A 6,377-nucleotide genomic window follows, 5' to 3' on the forward strand; every position below is an offset into this window, starting at 1 on the left:
GATGACAGCAGTCATGGAGAATTGTGATGACAGGGATTATGCAGCATTGTGTTGACAACGGTATGGACTATTGTGATGACAATGGTCATGGAGCAATGTGATGAAAGTTTTTATGGAACATCGTGATGAAAATTGCCTGGGAGCATTGTGACGATAAAGGCCATGGAGCAATGTGATGACAAGTTTCATGGAGCATTGTAATGAAAGGTTTCATTGTGCACTGTGATGACAAGGGGGATGGAGTATTGTGATGAATCTGGTCCTGGAGCATTGTGATAACAAAAGTCATGTAGCTTTGTGATGACAGGCATCATGGAGCATTGTGAAGAAAGGGGCCATGGGAAATTGTAATGACAATAGAGAAATGTGATGAAAATGGTCAGCGAGCGTTATGATTAAAGTGGTCATTGAGAAATGTGATGAAAAGCGACATAGAGCATTGTGATGACAAAGGTCATGGAGAACTGTGATGACCAGGGTCATGTAGCATTGTGATGACACGGTCATGGAACATTGTGATGACAAGAATTCTGGAGCATTGTGATGACAAGGGCCATGGAGCATTGTGATGCCACAGTCATGGAACATTGTGATGACAAGAATTCTGGAGCATTGTGAGGAAACAGGCATGGAGCATTGTGATTATAGGGGACATGGAGCATTGTGATGACATGGGCCATGGAGCATTGTGAAGACAAGATTCATGGAGCATTGTGATGACACGGGCATGAAGCATGGTGATGACAAAAGACCTGAAGCATTGTGATGACAAGGGCATGGAGCATTGTGATTACAGGAGACATGGAGCATTGTGATGACATAGGCAGGGATCATTGTGATTACAGGGATCATGGAGCATTGTGATGACAAGTGTCATCCAATATTGTGCTGACACAGATCATGGAGCATTTTGATGAGAGTGGCCTTGGAGCACAATGATGAGAGACGTCATGGGGCATTATGGTGACAGTGGTCAAGGAGCCTTGTGCTGAAAGTGTTCATGGAGCAACGCGATTATCGGGACAATGGAGCACTGTGAATACAAAGGCCATGGAGCATTGAGATAACAGAGTTCATGGAGCATTGTGATGAAAGTGGTCATGGATCACTGTGATGAGAAGTGTCCTGGAACTTAGTGATGACACGGTTCATACAGCCTTGAGATGACAAGGGCCAAGGCGAATTGTGATGACATTGGTCATCTTGGATTGTGATGACAGTGGTCATGTAGAATTTTGATTAAAGGTATCATGGAGCAGTGTGATGACAAAGGCCAAGGAACATTTTGATGACAAGTGTCATTGAGCAATGGGATGACACGGGAATGGAGTATTATGATGATAAGTGTTCTGGAGCACTGTGATGACAAGGGCATGGAGCATTGTGATTACAGGGGCCATGGAGCATTGTGATGACAACGGCATGGAGCTTTGTGATGACACGGGCATGGAGCATTGTAATGATAGGCTATCTGGAGCATTGTAATGAAAAGGGGACAGAGAATTTTGATGAGATGGTCCAAGGAGAATTGTGCTGACAATGACATGGCGCATTGTGATGAAAAGGGTACTGGAGCACTGTGAGGAAAGGAGTCATGGGTCATTGTGATGACAGGGGTCATGGAGCTTTTTGGTAAGAGAGGCCTTGGAGATTTGTGATGGCAGGCGTCATGGGGCATTGTGATGACAGCGGTCTTGGAGCATTGTGATGAAAGGGGTCATGGAGCACTGTGATTACAGGGGCCATGGAGCATTGTGAATACAAAGGCTATGGAGCATTGAGATGACAGTGTTCATGGAGCATTGTGATGAAAGTGATCATGGATCATTGTGATGACAAGTGTCCTGGAACCTTGTGATGACACGTTTCATGGAGCATTGTGATGACAAGGACCATGGCGAATTGTGATGACATCTGTCATGGGGCATTGTGATGACAGTGGTCATCTAGAATTGTGATGAATGGTAACATGGAGCACTGTGATGACAGGGGCCATGGAACATTGTGATGACAAAGGCCATGGAGCAATGTGATGACAAGTGTCATGGAGCATTGTAATGAAAGGTTTCATTGTGCACTGTGATGACAAGGGGGATGGAGTATTGTGATGAAACTGGTCCTGGAGCATTGTGATAACAAAAGCCATGGAGCTTATTGATGACAGGCATCATGGAGCATTGTGAAGAAAGGGCCCATGGTGAATTGTAATGACAATAGAGAAATGTGATGAAAATGGTCAGTGAGCATAGTGATTAGAGTGGTCATTGAGAATTGTGATGAAAAGCGACATAGAGCATTGTGATGACAAAGGTCATGGAGAACAGTGATGACCAGGGTATTGAAGCATTGTGATGACACGGTCATGGAACATTGTGATGACAAGAATTCTGGAGCATTGTGATGACAAGGGCCATGGAGCATTGTGATGCCACGGTCATGGAACATTGTGATGACAAGAATTCTGGAGCATTGTGAGGAAACAGGCATGGAGCATTGTGATTATAGGGGACATGGAGCATTGTGATGACATGGGCAGGGAACACTGTGATGACAGGTGTTATGGAGCAATGTGATGACAAGTGTCGTGGAGCATTGTGATGAGAGGGGCCTTGGAGAATTGTGATGACAATGGTCATGGAGCATTGTGATGACATGGGCCATGGAGCATTGTGAAGACAAGATTCATGGAGCATTGTGATGACACGGGCATGAAGCATGGTGATGACAACAGACCTGGAGCATTGTGATGACAAGGGTATGGAGCATTGTGATTACAGGAGACATGGAGCATTGTGATGACATTGGCAGGGATCATTGTGATTACGGGGATCATGGAGCATTGTTGTGACAAGTGTCATCCAATATTGTGCTGACCCAGATCATGGAGCATTTTGATGAGAGTGGCCTTGGAGCACAGTGATGAGAGACGTCATGGGGCATTATGTTGACAGTGCTCAAGGAGCCTTGTGCTGAAAGTGTTCATGGAGCAACGCGATTATCGGGACAATGGAGCATTGTGAATACAAAGGCCATGGAGCATTGAGATAACAGAGTTCATGGAGCATTGTGATGAAAGTGGTCATGGATCACTGTGATGACAAGTGTCCTGGAACCTAGTGATGACACGGTTCATACAGCCTTGAGATGACAAGGGCCAAGGCGAATTGTGATGACACCTGTCATGGGGCATTGTGCTGATACTGGTCATCTTGCATTGTGATGACAGTGGTCATGTAGAATTTTGATTAAAGGTATCATGGAACAGTGTGATGTCAAAGGCCAAGGAACATTTTGATGACAAGTGTCATTGAGCAATGGGATGACACGGGAATGGAGTATTATGATGACAAGTGTTCTGGAGCATTGTGATGACAAGGGCATGGAGCATTGTGATTACAGGGGCCATGGAGCATTGTGATGACAACGGCATGGAGCACTGTGTTGACACGGGCATGGAGCATTGTAATGATAGGCTATCTGGAGAATTGTGATGAAAAGGGGATGGAGCATTTTGATGACAGGATCCAAGGAGCATTGTGCTGACAATGGCATGGAGCATTGTGATGAAAAGGGTACTGGAGCACTGTGAGGTAAGGAGTCATGGATCATTGTGATGACAGGGGTCATGGAGCTTTGTGATGACAAGGGTCATGGAGCATTGTAATGACACGGTCAAGGAACATTGCGATGACAAGAATTCTGGAGCATTGTGATGAAAGGGCATGGAGCATTGTGATTAAAGGTGACAAGGAGCATTGTGATGATATGGGCAGAGAACTTTGTGATGACAGGGGTCATGGAGCTTTTTGGTAAGAGAGGCCTTGGAGATTTGTGATGGCAGGCGTCATGGGGCATTGTGATGACAGCGGTCTTGGAGCATTGTGATGAAAGTGATCATGGATCATTGTGATGAGAAGTGTCCTGGAACCTTGTGATGACACGGTTCATGGAGCATTGTGATGACAAGGACCATGGCGAATTGTGATGACATCTGTCATGGGGCATTGTGATGACAGTGGTCATCTAGATTTGTAATGAAAGGTATCATGGAGCATAGTGATGACAGGGGCCATGGAACATTGTGATGACAAAGGCCATGGAGCATTGTGATGACAAGTGTCATGGGGCATTTTGATGATATTGGCATGGCGCATTATGATGACAAGTGTTCTGGAGCATTTTGATGACAAGGGCATGGAGCATTGTGATGAAAGGGGCCATGGAGCATTGAGATGACAGGCGTCATGAGGCATGGTGATGACAGTGGTCATGGAGCACTGTGATGAAAGAGATCATGGAGCAATATGATAACAGGGGCCATGGATCATTGTGATGACAGGTGTATTGGAGCATTGTGATGAAAGTAGTCATTGATCATTGTGATGACATGTGTCCTGGAACACTGTGATGACACGGTTCATCGAGTATTGTGATGAAAAGGGTCATAGCGAATTGTGACGACAGGTGTCATGGGGCATTGTGATGACATTGATCATCTAGGAATTGTGATGAAAGGTGTCATGGAGCACTGTGATGACTGGGGGCATGAAGCATTGTTATGAAAATTGTCCTGGATTATTGTGATGACAGCAGTCATGGAGAATTGTGATGACAGGGATTATGCAGCATCGTGTTGACAACGGTATGGACTATTGTGATGACAATGGTCATGGAGCAATGTGATGAAAGTCTTTATGGAACATCGTGATGAAAAGTGCCTGGGAGCATTGTGACGATAAAGGCCATGGAGCAATGTGATGACAAGTGTCATGGAGCATTGTAATGAAAGGTTTCATTGTGCACTGTGATGACAAGGGGGATGGAGTATTGTGATGAAACTGGTCCTGGAGCATTGTGATAACAAAAGCCATGGAGCTTTGTGATGACAGGCATCATGGAGCATTGTGAAGAAAGGGCCCATGGCGAATTGTAATGACAATAGAGAAATGTGATGAAAATGGTCAGCGAGCATAGTGATTAGAGTGGTCATTGAGAATTGTGATGAAAAGCGACATAGAGCATTGTGATGACAAAGGTCATGGAGAACAGTGATGACCAGGGTATTGAAGCATGGTGATGCCACGGTCATGGAACATTGTGATGACAAGAATTCTGGAGCATTGTGAGGAAACAGGCATGGAGCATTGTGATTATAGGGGACATGGAGCATTGTGATGACATGGGCAGGGAACACTGTGATGACAGGTGTTATGGAGCAATGTGATGACAAGTGTCGTGGAGCATTGTCATGAGAGGGGCCTTGGAGAATTGTGATGACCATGGTCATGGAGCATTGTGATGACATGGGCCATGGAGCATTGTGAAGACAAGATTCATGGAGCATTGTGATGACACGGGCATGAAGCATGGTGATGACAACAGACTTGGAGCATTGTGATGACAAGGGTATGGAGCATTGTGATTACAGGAGACATGGAGCATTGTGATGACATTGGCAGGGATCATTGTGATTACGGGGATCATGGAGCATTGTGATGACAAGTGTCATCCAATATTGTGCTGACCCAGATCATGGAGCATTTTGATGAGAGTGGCCTTGGAGCACAGTGATGAGAGACGTCATGGGGCATTATGGTGACAGTGGTCAAGGAGCATTGTGATGAAAGTGTTCATGGAGCAACTGGATTATCGGGACAATGGAGCATTGTGAATACAAAGGCCATGGAGCATTGAGATAACAGAGTTCATGGAGCATTGTGATGAAAGTGGTCATGGATCACTGTGATGACAAGTGTCCTGGAACCTAGTGATGACACGGTTCATACAGCCTTGAGATGACAAGGGCCAAGGCGAATTGTGATGACACGTGTCATGGGGCATAGTGATGACATTGGTCATCTTGCATTGTGATGACAGTGGTCATGTAGAATTTTGATGAAAGGTATCATGGAGCACTGTGATGACAAAGGCCAAGGAACATTTTGATGACAAGTGTCATTGAGCAATGGGATGACACGGGAATGGAGTATTATGATGACAAGTGTTCTGGAGCATTGTGATGACAAGGGCATGGAGCATTGTGATGACAGGGGCCATGGAGCATTGTGATGACAACGGCATGGAGCATTGTGATGACACGGGCATGGAGCATTGTAATGATAGGCTATCTGGAGCATTGTGATGAAAAGTGGATGGAGCATTTTGATGACAGGATCCAAGGAGCATTGTGCTGACAATGGCATGGAGCATTGTGATGAAAAGGGTACTGGAGCACTGCGAGGAAAGGAATCATGGGTCATTGTGATGACAGGGGTCATGGAGCTTTGTGATGACAAGGGTCATGGAGCATTGTGATGACACGGTCAAGGAACATTGTGATGACAAGAATTCTGGAGCATTGTGATGAAAGGGCATGG

This window comes from Balaenoptera borealis (genome assembly GCF_965194805.1).
Source record: "Balaenoptera borealis genome assembly, chromosome: 7".
In the NCBI taxonomy this organism is placed as follows: domain Eukaryota; kingdom Metazoa; phylum Chordata; class Mammalia; order Artiodactyla; family Balaenopteridae; genus Balaenoptera; species Balaenoptera borealis.